Source organism: Mustela lutreola, chromosome 2 (genome assembly GCF_030435805.1).
Source record: "Mustela lutreola isolate mMusLut2 chromosome 2, mMusLut2.pri, whole genome shotgun sequence".
Taxonomy (NCBI): domain Eukaryota; kingdom Metazoa; phylum Chordata; class Mammalia; order Carnivora; family Mustelidae; genus Mustela; species Mustela lutreola.
In genome coordinates, this window is record NC_081291.1 from 3,490,259 (window position 1) to 3,503,431 (window position 13,173).

At 58.2% G+C, this 13,173-nt stretch overlaps 1 protein-coding gene across 1 annotated transcript in view; it reads left to right on the plus strand.

The window, feature by feature from the left end:
- KDM4B (lysine demethylase 4B) overlaps nt 1-13,173 on the plus strand; it is a 130,002-nt gene that overhangs the window by 32,014 nt on the left and 84,815 nt on the right. The window contains exon 2 of the mRNA XM_059159572.1: nt 2,371-2,461. The gene's annotated coding sequence lies outside the window, so the exon portion shown is untranslated. The remainder of the gene's footprint in view (nt 1-2,370; nt 2,462-13,173) is intronic.

A 13,173-nucleotide genomic window follows, 5' to 3' on the forward strand; every position in this document is an offset into this window, starting at 1 on the left:
TTTGGGGGGAAGTCACTGTGCTTGGCTCACACTCTGGGGCCCTTTGATGCCTCAGCGCCAGACTGCTTTGTGCCCAGTGGGCCTGCGGCCGTGTCTGAGGCCAGGCCCTGGCATCCCAGAGCCTCCTGGGTGGGTGGCAGCCAGCCGTGGAGGCGGGTGAACCTCGCCTCTTGTCCACTGTGGACATGGGTCAGAGTGGATGGAAGCCTTATTTCCGGGTCTGACCCAGGAATTGGGGTCAGTGCTCTTGGCCCCCAGAGCACGAGGGCCAAAGGACCCATGGCATTGGTGGCCTGGCAGTCCTGGGGAGCAGCAGACAGGTCTGTCCAGCTGAGAAGCCCAGGCCCTGGGGGTCTCTCTGTCTTTCCGGCCATGCACTGGTAGGGGCGGCCCATGCCCGGCGTAGAAACAGCCCCCACAGGGACAGTTCCGAATGATGAGGGAGACCCGGGGTCCCATCAACACAGGAGCGAAAAGTGGAGGCCTGCAGTTCGCTGGAGCCTGTGCCATCCGTGGACATGGAAGAACCCCTCAGCCCCCCTGAAATCCAGGAAACGCACCTCGAAGCTGCCGCATTAGTCTCCCTGCGCTGTTGGAGCCATAGACTTAGTGACTTAAAACAGCGCCCAGTGATGGGGCGCCTGGGTGGCTCAGTGGGTTAGGCCACACTGCCTTCGGCTCAGGTCATGATCTCGGAGTCCTGGGATCGAGTCCCGCATCGGGCTCTCTGCTCAGCAGGGAGCCTGCTTCCCTCTCTCTCTCTCTGCCTGCCTCTCCATCTACTTGTGATTTCTCTCTGTCAAATAAACAAATAAAATCTTTAAAAAAAAAAAAAACAACAAAACAGCGCCCAGTGATGATCTCAGATCTGGAGGCCAGAAGCTGGACCTGGGTCTCCCTGGCTGCTACCGTCAGGGGGTGGGCAGGGCGGGCTCCCTCTGGAGGCTCCGGGCCGTGTCCCATTCCCTGCCTGATGGCCCCTTCCTCCCTCTGCGCGGTGTGTCTCTGTGACCTCTGCTGGTGGTGGTGTTGTGTCTCTTTCTCGGACTCTTAGCCTCCTGCTCCATTCTTGTGGGGACTTGGGGCCGCCCAGATAATCCGGGATCCTCTTCCCCTCTCTGGGTCCTTCACTTAACACCCCCTGCAGAGTCCCTTTTGTTGTGGAAAGGGGGCGTGGCCACAGATGGGTTTAGGACCTGGACATCTTGGGTGCTGTGACTGCCAGCCACAGCTCCTGGAAGCTTCCCCAGTCCTCACATCCTAAGACTTCAGCCTTGCCAATGGCAGGTGCCCACCAGCTGTGGAGCGGGGAAGGCTTAGCCGCACAGGTGGGAGATCTCGGCCCAGGAGCCATCGGGAGAGCCCCCAGCGGTTCACCCCGTCCAGAAGGTGTGTGCAGTCCGAGGTCCAGCAATGCCACAGCTTGCTATTGTCGTTCAAACCAGGGCCTGACCTTTTAAATGCCAGTGAGATCTGTTTAATGGGGTCATGCCCAGGAATTTTAAAAACTAGAGAAAAATAAGAGAAAATTCCAGCCTACATATATCGCACGCCGTGAGGGGTGTGGGTAAAGCTTGTGTTATGTGGCGAAAGTGTGTGAAACTGCATTTAATGAAGCAACAGCCCGTGGGGGGAGCTGCCTTGCCCAGGGAGACCGGTCGTGGGGGACATTGGTGTCCTGGATGGCAGGCTCGTGAAGGCACAGAGTGGGGGTGGGGCTGGGGAGAGGTGGGGGCAGGGAGGGTGGGAGAGTCAAGGTAGTGGCCACGGCCTGGACTGTCAAGGGTCTTGGGGTTACACCCAAAGTCGGGAGTCTTGTCCTGCAACTGTTCAATCAGTGTTGGGGGTCCCTCTGCCCAGCTACGAAGTCGGTGGTTGGGATCCTGCCCCCTGTGGGATCTTGGCTCTGTGCTGCCCCTGCTCTGCTCTCTCCGTATGCTCTCTGTCTGCTGGGGGCGCGGGTGGTGGCCGCTGGGCATTGGTGTTGTCCCTGTGACTCTCCTCCGTGGAGGGTTGCCTTCCTGGCTGTGGCGCTTTGGAGGAGGCAGAACTTCTCATAAACCTCTCAGAGGCTGCCCGTACTTTAAGGTTTTCAGAAGCTTCTTTGGTTTAATTTGATTGTTTCGAGGTGCCTCTCACTTCCTCTGCTACTGATTTTTAGGGGCTGAGCTTAAAATGGGCAATCACGGGAGGACTTTAATGGGGAAAGCGCTTATAGCTATGGATTTTAGTGTTCTTGCAAATTGGCAAGGAATTGGAAACGTCTAAGTGAAGGCGACTTCCTTGGGCTATGGGCAGCTGTTCGGAGTGGAATCTGGACTTAAGGTTAAACGTGCGTTTAGTTAATCGCGCTTTTATTTTGCATTTTAGGAACCGTCACCATTGCTGGGACCTGATAAGGAACCTGTGCCAGTTCCCGGGGCACCTCTCCTCACGGCCTTGGCTACAACCGGTCTCCGAAGTAAGTTCTCGGGCCCCTGGGCCCAGGTGGCCGCAGGAGAGCAGGGCGCTGCCGGCCACAGCCCCTCCCAAGCCTGCCCACGCCCTGCTGGGCGATGGCGGCTCCTGCTTGGTCCCGAGTTTATGGGTGTCCAGGGTCCAGGCCGAGGAGCCTAGAGTCCGGTCCGGGGTTTGTTCTGCGGCTGTTTCTTCTCCAGTCCACATGTTCACGTTTGTGCTCTGGTCCTTCAGTGTCTGATGCCTGGGCCACACTTGATGTTGTGCATTTTGGGGGATGCTGGGATCACCCGGCTTAGCGGCCTCATCTGTGTCACACAGAACAGGTGGGACGGTGCTTCTGGGCTCATCGAAGGACATACTCACCCCATCCCCATGCCCTACAGGAAATGGTGACCCGCCACAGTGGAGTGGTGACTGGGAGCTTTAGGAATGGAGAATTATGGGGCGCCTGGGTGGCTCAGATGGCTAAGCCTCTGCCTTCGGCTCAGGTCATGATCTCAGGGTCCTGGGATCGAGCCCCCATCAGGTTCCTTGCTCTCTAGGGAGCCTGATTCTCCTTCTCCCGCTGCCTGCTGTTCCCCCTGCTTTGTGTCTGTTTGCTTGCTCCCTCTCTGATACATAAAAAATCTTTAAAAAAAAAATGCAGAATTGTTTTTGAAATACCTTTGAAAGAATCCTGTTGCCCAGGGGCTCTGGGCTTTAAAGCTTTCTACTTCCTCCAGTACTTTTCTTTTTTTGGTTTTTAAAAGATTTTATTTAGGGGCTCCTGGGTGGCTCAGTGGGTTAAAGCCTCTGCCTTCTGTTCAGGTCATGATCCCAGGGTCCTGGGATCGAGCCCTGCATCGGACTCTTTGCTCAGCAGGGAGCCTGCTTCCTCTATTCTCTCTGCTTGCTTCTCTGCCTACTTGTGATCTCTGTCAAATAAATAAATAAATAAAATCTTAGGAAAAAAAAAAGATTTTATTTATTTGTCAGAGAGAGAGTGCGCGCATACACACAAGCAGGGGGAGCGGCAGGCAGAGGGGAAGCAGGCTCCCCACTGAGCAGCGACCGTGATGTGGGACTTGATCCCAGGACCCTGGGATCATGACCTGAGCTGAAGGCAGACACTTAGCCGACTGAGCCCCCCAGGCGCCCCCGCTCCCCGTACTTTCCTAATAAATAAGGGGACAGAGGGTTTTAAGGAGGTGCCTCTGATGGTGGTTCAGGGCTGTTGCTCATAAGAAGACAGGGCACGGCCTAATCACCTCCCAGCTCACATCCAGGGAGCAGGGTTGAGGGTGTGGCAGTGACCTTCGTGGAGGATTGGTCAGTGTGGGATGAACGGTCCTGTGTGCTCCCCGGCCATTTCACGTTGGCTGTTCCGGTGATCTGAGAATCGTGTTCAGGGTTGATCTCCAAGGCCACAAGGCCGATAGGACTAAGCATGGGCTGGATCGTGGCTTTTTCTGTTTCACTATGATTTCGGAATTCGGGGAAATGGGCAGTGGGACTCAGGTGCCCTTTTAGAAGGGGTGAAGTAGAGGTTTTGTTTCTTAAAGGGTAAACTTTGGGCGTCTGGTTCTGGGGTCAGCAAACTGGTCTACAGACCAATCTGGCCCACTGCTTGGATTTGTAAATAAAGTTTTATCAGCATACAGCGTTCATTGACATGTCGTCTCTGTCAGCTTCCTCCTCACGATGGTAGAACGGAATGAGCAGTTGTGACAGAGACAGTGTGACCTGCCGAGGCAAGAGTGTTTACCGTGCAGTCCTGTCGAGAAAAGGTGCACCGTCCTTAACCTGGGCTTGCTTGTTGCTCGCTGGGGCTGGGGGATTTGGAAAGGGTTTCTTCTGTGTCTCCTAAGATATTGATTGCTTTTACCCTTCAAAGTTGTGCTTCGTTGTGGGGCACCTGGGTGGCTCAGTGGGTTAAAGCCTCTGTCTTCAGCTCAGGTCATGATCCCAGGGTGCTGGGATCGAGCCCCACATCAGGCTCTCTCCTCAGCGGGGAGCCTGCTTCCTCCTCTCTCTGCCTGCCTCTCTGCCTACTTGTGATCTCTGCCTGTTGAATAAATAAAAAATCTTAAAAAAAAAAAAAGAAGTTGTGCTTTGTTGTAAGGCAACCAGTTCTCTAGAACTTGTCCACCCTCTCCTCTTTGCACCCAGATCCGTGGGACACGTTCTGTGAGCATAGCTTCCCCACGTGGCTAGATTAACCCTTAGTGGTCCCTCGCTGTGTTCGTCCTGACCTGTCCTCGCCCACAGTCGGTCCTTTCTACAGCTGAAGAAACTGGGCGCCACGACTGGAAGGTGTGAGAAGGTTCTCTGGCAGAGCAGGGAGACGTGAATGAAGCTACTGACTCCTCCAAAAGGCCTGGGGCCTTCGAGGAGATCGGAGTCCTTGAGACAAACCGGACTGGTCTACTGCGGCCTGGCAGGTCCCTAGTAGGCTGCTGTGGACTCTGTAAAAAAAATTCATTCTTACGCAGATGTAATTTGCGTACCATAATGGTCACCCTTTATGGGGGCACCTGGGTGGCTCAGTGGGTTAAGCCTCTGCCTTCGGCTCAGGTCATGATCTCGGTCCTGGGATTGAGCCCCGCATCGGGCTCTCTGCTCAGCAGGGAGCCTGCTTTCTCCTCTCTCTCTGCCTGCCTCTCTGCCTAATTATGATCTCCGTCTGTCAAATAAATAAATAAAATCTTTAAAAAAAAGTCACCCTTTAAAGTATACAGTTCACTGATTTTTAGTATGTTTGCACAGATCTGCAACCATCATCACCACCACCTAATTCCAGAATATTTTATCACCCCAAGAAACTTTGCATCTTGTATTGTGTGAAGTACAGGAAGCAGTCCCTCCTTCCCCATCCCCAGCCCCCGGGGAGCCCCCATCCTGTCCGTGGAGGAGCCAGTTGAGGGCGTGTCACACATGTGGACATGTGTACGCCCCCTGTGGCCTTCTGTGTCTGTGTCTGAGTTGTGGACTTGGGGTCTGTCCCCGGGGCTACGCATGCGAGCGCCTCGCTTCTGTTCACGGCCGCGGGACGTGTGCGTGTGGGGGGGACACGCTCTGTGTAGCTGTTCATCCGTCAGTGGACTCTGAGGTTGCGGTGGACATTCACGTACAAGTTTCTGTGCGGACGTATGGTTTGGTTTTCTTGGGGGGACGCCTCGCGTGGAGCTGCTGGGTCATGGGGTCCCTCTCTGTGTCACCTTCTGAGTTACTGGTGTCCTGCTTCTGCAGCGGCTCTCCCGGGTCCCGTTCCCCCCAGTGCCCACGTGGAGTTGCAGGGCAGCTTGTCTGCGGGGGTCGCATGTGCGGGCACAGCTCCTGTTGACCCCGTCCCTGCGTCTGGCTCCCCACCCCCACAGCGGATCTAACACTGCGGCCTGAGGAGGGCGCTCTTCCCTCTCGGTGGCAGGGCACTGTCCACGCCTGTGTAGACTACAGGGACACCAGGGGTTGTGGGCCTGTTTATGCTCCGTCCCGTTTCCGATTTTCTAGAAAGTGCTTCCGTCTGAGCAAGCATGGGCAGCTGGGCTCATCTCCCCGAGATGGACCCCGCGGCAGCAGTCTCCGGGTTGGGGCTATGTGGTGACCGTTCCTTCTTTCTCTGTGTGATGGGTTTTTCCCACAGCACCTGCAGCAGACTGAACCGTGTCCCCGGAGGGGCCCACAGCCCATTCCCGGGGACCTGGGACTGCATTCCCTTGCCTGGTAGAAAGGTCTTGGCATCTGGGATTACGTGACGGCCCCCAAGATGGGAGATGTTCCTGGATCACCTGGGGCCCAGATGTCGACACAAGGGCCGGTGCGACAGGGTGGCGGAGGGTGGGAGTCCGAGAGATGGGCGGTGTGGGCCAGGGAGGCGGGGCCTCTGGCAGCGGGAAAAGGCAGGGAAGCTCAGAAAGAACGCAGCCCACATGCCATCCGGGACAGACTTCTGGCGTCCAGAGGACAAGTTACTAACGTTCGGAGGTTTGAAGCCATTAATCTGTCATGGTTTGTCATTGCCGACCACAGCACTGAGCGCACGGGGTGATGCTTTGTTTGGGCTTTTTGGACTTTGTGTAACTCTCACACCAGCATGAGGCTGGTCCTCGGCCTGTTGCCCGGGGCTCCCCGCCTGTTCAGTGCCACGGGAACCTGGTCCAGCCATGTTGCCTTCCTCGCGGCTCTAGACCTTGCCTTTCTTACTTGGCCCTGGCTGCCTCTGTTCCTGCCTCTGGAGACGCCCTGCCTGCTCTGTCCCCTTCTGTCTCTGTGACCATCTCCGGTTGGCCAAGTCGGTGGGAGCATGCTGGAGCAAGTCTGGCGTCCTCCCCGGGCTGCGCCCAGGCTTCCGCCCATGGCCTGCCCTCGTGGGCTGTCCTCCTGGGCCCCCTGCTCCCACCGGCTCATTTCTCCGCTGCTCGGAGGGTCAGCACCAAAGTTCCCCCAGCTGGGGCTCCTCAGGCCAGAGAGCGGAAGCAGAGGCTCCACGAAGAGGCTTCCACGAAGCGGAGGCTTCGTGACACTGGGGTCAGCAGGTGGTGTCCCCCCCAACCTCCCGCCGTGTGGTCTCCGTGAGTCAGGGATTGTGCCCGTGCCTTGTGGATAACCTGGGGTGTACCAGGTGCTCCTGGTGGAGGAGGAGGACACAGAGGGCGTTGTACTCGGTCTCCTGCTGCGCCCCGACCCCACGCAGAGCTGCTCGTGGGTCACGGCCCGCGCAGCTGGCGGGGCGATGGGGGCTGGGGGGGCCTTGTGTCACCTCCGCAGTAGGTTCCAGGTTGATCCCTGGTGAAGGAGCGGAAGCCCCTCCTGGGACCCCTCTCGGGCCCCTCTGCTGTCGCCCCCTGTCGGGAGCCGTGCTTTGCTGGCACAGAAGCCATGTGGAGGTGGGCCAGGGAGCCCGTGGCTGGGCTGGGAGCTTTGAGCTTCAAGCTTCATCTGATGGCCAGACCACCTGGCTCGGAGACTGGCGGGCAGGGGGAGGCAAGGGCCCGGGGTAGAGAGCTAGGGGAGATGCCCCCTCGGGGCAGGGGATGGGCCTCGCCGGGAAGGACTGGGGTCCCCAGGGAAGGTTCACCCCTCATGTTGTGGGGCCCCTAATACTTTTCAAGATAAGTGGATTTAAATATCTCTCAAGGTTATCCTTCCCTCATGGTTAACCTTCCTCGTAAGCTTACATTTGCTCCGAGGACGTGCTTTCCAGCACACTGAATGTCAAAACCTCAAAGCTGCGGGTTCCACCCATTCAGTTTCTGGAAAATGTCTGCTGTTGGGCCCCATCATCCCTTGGGGTCAGTCTCCGAGCCCATCTGACTCCGGGCCAGGGCAGCCCTCTTATCCCCGACTCTGGTTCCCATAGGGACGGACAGAGCATGTGCTGGCTGAGGGGCTGTCCCCTGGCAGGGGAGGGCTCATCCCTCAGGCATTTCTCACCCAGCCCTGGGGGCGGCTCTTGCGGCTTGGTGCACCCCCACTGTCAGGATCTGCGGGGCTTCTGCCCCATGGTTGAAGTCCAGATACAGCGAGAGCCTTCTGCTCCCAAGGGGGTGGCAGCCGTGGGGTTGGGGGTGGGAAGCACGGCCACCCAGCCAGGCAGTGCGGTGCCCATGGTGGTGGAGGACTCCTCAGGGTGGCCAGGGTGGCCAGGGTGGCCTGTCCCCAGCTCGTGAGTCCCTGCCTTTGAAGACGATCCTGGGTCAGGTGCCAGCGTGTGTGGTTTGGTAACCCAGGATGGCTTTCCCAGGCCTAGGTGACCATGACCCAGAGAATGACCCAGACGGCAGCAGGTAGCCCCAGTCAGTCCAGTCCAGAGTCTCTGCTCTTGGGACACATCCCTGGGCTGACGATGCTTGTTCCTCTTCCGGGGTGGGGAGGCGTGACCCAAGACTGCCCAGGACAGCTGGGATGCTGCCCCCACGCTCTGCAGTCCAATTGCTTCCAGGTGAGGCTGCAGGTGGCCAGGAGGGCATCGGGTCAAGAAACAAGCGACCTTAAAAAAAATGAAGAGCTTTATTGAGATGTAGTCACGTGCTTGCAATTCACCCATTTGGAGGGTGTCGGTTGGTGGTTGCTGGTGCGTTTGGACCCCCGCTTTTAGCCTCAGAGTGAGGAGCAGAGAGGGGGGAGGCTTTCTAATCCTGCCCGAGGTTTTGGGGCCTGGCTCAGGCAAGTCATTGCCAGGGAACCCACCGAGAGGCCGCCCTTCCTGTTAAAGGGTATGCCCGATGGACACCCCGGCTGCCTCTGGCTTCAGGATGCTGCCCTGTTTCTGCCTGGCTTGGTGTGGGCAAGCAGCGAGGGTGGAGGTGGGAGCCCCCAGCCAGGCCCAGGTCTAGGCCTGTGGCTCCTGCCTGCCAAGCGTGTGGCTGGAAGTCGAGTGACACTCGGATCGAATGGGCCGGGGAGATGGGGGCTCCAGGGTTCCTGTTGCGTGAGGGGGCCTGGGCTGGCCTGGGGTTGGGGAGGTCACATGCATGGAAATCGCGAAGAGCTTTCCAGAAGAGCTTTCCAGAAGCACGCTCACCTGCTGAGCTTCCTTGGCTGCTGTAACCAGTGGCCGTGAACCTGGTGACTTTATCCACTTCTGGGAGGCGGTGAGTGTGAGTGACCCTAGAGGCTAAAGGCAAGGCATGGGCGGGGCTACTTCTTCCGGAGATGTTCGGGCAGAACTGATTTTCGTGATTCTTTTCAGCTTCAGAGGCCTGCCTGCTCTCTCGGGCCTGGGGCCCCGTCCTCGGCTCCATCCAGCCTCTGCTCCCCCATCACGTCTCTCCTCTCTCCCTCTTTTGATGGTCCAGGCTCATCTGCCTCTCAGGGTCATTAAGTCACCTCATCTGCAAAGTCCGACCACAGTCTTATCCAAACAGCCCCCCTCACCCACCGTGCCCTCCGTCTCCCCTTCCCTGTACTTGGCTCCTCCTTCCTCGTCCTTGGCGAGTTTTGTTGCTTCTGTCATCGAAACGCATCCAGTCCCCTCCTCACCACCGTTGTCCCTAGCTGCCCCTGTCTGCCATCTTCCGTGCTGGTCCTGAGCAGCCAGGCCGGACGGCAGGGCCTGCAGGGCCCAGGGAAAGGGGCAGCCCCAGTGCTCCTCATTCTAAGACGGGAGAAATTCAGGAGGGCGACAGCCAAGCATCGAACTCAGGCTGGGACTGGCCACTGAGGTCTTGCGCCCGCAGGGCCGGCCCTGCCTGTAGTCTCTTGCCCACAGCCACAGGGGGTTTTCTGAGGATGTAAATGGGATCTGTGTCCTTGCTCTGGACCACCGGTAGCTTCCCAGTCAGCCCGCTGCAGCACACGCTCCCCCACGCGGCCTGCTTGGCCGGCCGGCCCCCACTGCGCCCCGTGGTCTCTCCTCCCTTCCAGGCCGCCTCTCCAGGCCACCCTCTGTCTGGAATTTTATCTCGCCCCAGACCTCTGTGTGACCTGTGCCCCCTTCGCTTTTGATGTTAAATTTGGGCCAAGCACACCCTTGCTGCCCAGCGTGCTGGGGTCTGGGGGGAGCAGCCAGGATTGAGGTGTCAAGTGACTTCACGCTGCCTTATCTGTTTTTGACGTTCTCATTGGCCGTTCTGGGACGTTGTAGTCCCCAGCTTGGCAGCTTCTGGCCCCAGTGCTTAAGACCTCTTGTTCCCTGGTCGGGCCTGGTGTGAGCTCAGCCCAGGAGGATCCCCAGCTCCTCAGGCGCCCTGTGCCGGGTGTGCGAGGGCCAGTGCAGAGAGGGGAGACACGCTGGCTTCGCGCCTTCCGGGCCGCTGAGTGTGGAGGAGTTTCCTGTGATTGTGTCAGCGCGGGGTGGAAACGGATCCAGAGATGTTTGGAAGTAGAATCCCTCCTTGTTCCACTCTGAGCTGTGCATCCTTTCTCCCCAGTTCGAGATAAAATTCCAGGTCTTTCTCTTCCCAGCATGGGAGACTGAGAGAAAGGGGTCCCCGGTGGAGGGTGCGCCTGGCTGCAGCCCAGGGGCCAGCGGGGCGGGGGTGCAAGGCCCGGCGGGCAGCTGCCAGGGAGGGCCTGGCGGGCAGCAGCGTTCGCGTCTGCCGTGCTCGCGTTAGTTGTACATACACACGTGCGGATGTTTTATTTTATTTTATTTTTAAAAAAAGATTTTATTTATTTGAAAGCGACAGCATGAGTGGGGAGGAGAGGGAGAAGCAGGCTTCCCACTGAGCAGGGAGCCCAATGCGGGCCTGGATCCCAGGACCCTGGGATCACGACCTGCGCCGAAGGCAGACGCTTCACGGACTGAGCCCCGCAGGCGCCCTCACATGCGTGTATTTTAACCAAGCATCTCCAAGGGCATTACGGGCGTCACAGCTGCACCTCGCAGTAGCACAGCGACGTCCTAAACACGAACCACCGCCTCCTACTGTCCCCAGCGGCCCGCCCTCGTCCAGACACCACCCCCATCCCTGCATGTGTCCGTGGGGCGTGCTGCTTCCACACACGGGGCGCTCACATCTCTAGGGGAGGGTAGTGGAGGGGAACCCGCTCTTGTTTCTCCAAGGGCAGAACGTTCCTCCTCTTTCTTTTCTGCCGCCCTCCACCCACCTCCCCCTCTTTCTGCAGCAGGCTTACAGAGCTCTAATTCACAGGTAGAGTTCGCCCACTTAACGTGTAAATTCCGTGGTCTCTAGTGTGTTCCCAGCGTCGCGTGACCATCCGCATGGTCAGTTTCAGAACCTTTCCATCACCCCATAAAGGAACTCCAGACCTCAGCCTTCTGTGTCTGCTTCCCTCCCTGAGCGCACGGGGCAGCATGTCAGCACCTCACTCCTCTTCGTGGCCAGGTGGCTTCTCTGTGGTGGGGACACGCCGTGGGCATCCATTCATCCATCAGTGGATGGACACTGGGTTGTTCTGCCTTTTGGCCACCGGAGCCATAAAAACATGGCTGCACATGTTTTTATGTGGATGCACATTTTTATTTCTCTTGGGCCCTTTTCAATGCATAGGATTGCTGGGTCATCTGGTAATTCTTGGTGTGACTTTCTGGGGACCATCAGGCTGTTTTCCTTGGTGGCCACCTCATCTTGCCTGCTGCCCCTAAGCTGTGTGTCAGCGTTCTGATTTCTCCGCATCCTCCCAAGCACTAGTTGTTGTATGGTTTTTTTTTGTTTTTTGTTTTTTTTTGTTGTTTTGATTACGGCCATCCCGGTGGGGGCGAAGCATCTGCCATCGCGGTTTGGGTTTGCGTGGCCTTGAAGGCTAATCGTGCGGATGGCCTTTCCGCGTGCTGGTTGGCCGCGTGTGTATTTCCATCAGAGACATTAACTGGGCTGTTCATTTTTTTCTCATCCCGTTGGGAATGCACCTGCTCTCCAGTGTGTCACCGACCTGTGGAGAGCTCAGTGGTCTTTCCGGAGTGGCCTGCATGGTCTGTCAGGGAGCCGCTCACTCGGTCCTCTGGCCCCGCTGTGTTTCCAGTGCATCGGGAGGTTGGCCCAGGGCTGCTGTTTGCCGAGATTCCTTTTTCATTTCTTAAGTACGTACATGTATGATTTTTATTTGCCTGCCTTCAAAAAACATGTCGAGGGTATGGAGTGTGAGGATTATAAAACCATTTTAATTTTCTTCTTTATATTTACCTACTCAAAACCTTCATTTCCAAAGGCACAAATAAGGCAGAGGAAAAAATCACACATAATCCGCCACTGAGCTGCGCCTGGGCGATGCCAGCGGTCGGAGTGAAGCGTGTCTCGCCACGGCGCATGTGCAGAAGCCCCACCTGCTGTCTTCTCATCTGCTCTCTCCACCTCCGAGCCGGGAAACTCATCTCTGCGTCGTGACTCGCGATGCGCGAGGGAGCTCGTGTGGGCAGGACCCCCGGCTGCCCGGGGGCCGCCTGGGAGGAGCTGGTCCTGGGGACGTGGTGGGTGTACCGCACAGCGCCCTCTGCCCCCCACGCCACCCCACTGTGCCAGGTGGCCAACGGACCCGGGGCAGCCCCCACTGGAGGTGACATGCTTGTCCCCAGGTGCTCAGAGGAGGCTATGTGCCCTCCCCTGTAGGCCACATGTGAGCTAGCCTGGGAGAAGCAGCCAGCTGGCCAGGACCGGCCGGACCAGATCTGGAAGCTGTTGGGCTGGGGACTCGGGTTGTGCCACCTGCCTGTGTGTGGCCTGGACACGTGATTTCCCCGGTGGCCTCTGTGAGCTGTGTGAAATGAGCTGCTTGTGTGGAGGGGATGAGTCGCCCATATCAGTCATGTACAACAGGCCTGGGAATTGTTTCGTGCTCATATGCCCGCTGCCAGCCAGCCTGGGCACCGTCTGCGGCAGGCTGAGGGCTCAGGACCAGGGGCCGCGACCAGGACGACTATAACCAGCCAGAGGCGGGTTGCTCACCTGCACAGGTTGGGTGTTTGGTGGGGTCCCCGGGGGCTCGCTGCACTGTGTGGTGGCGGAGTGTGGGGTTGGCAGGCGTGGGTGGCCCGTGGGCTGCGGGCCGAGGAAGGCCGATGAGCATTAGCTGCGGTTTGGCCTCTAGTTTGAGCTGGTGTCCCGTGTGTCACCTGCGGTCCCTGCCTGGGGAGGTCTTGCCACCACCCTGCCCTTCTGTGGCTCCCTGCACAGCTACAGCCCAGCTCAGGCCATGCTGATGCTCCCAAGAGTGTCAGAGTCAAGGGCATCCCCGAGGCCATGAACTCCCCCGGGACAGACACGCTGTGTGCTGCTGCCCGCTGCGGAGGCCGTAGGAGAGCCCCACAGGGTGGCATGTGGGCCAGAGGGGAGA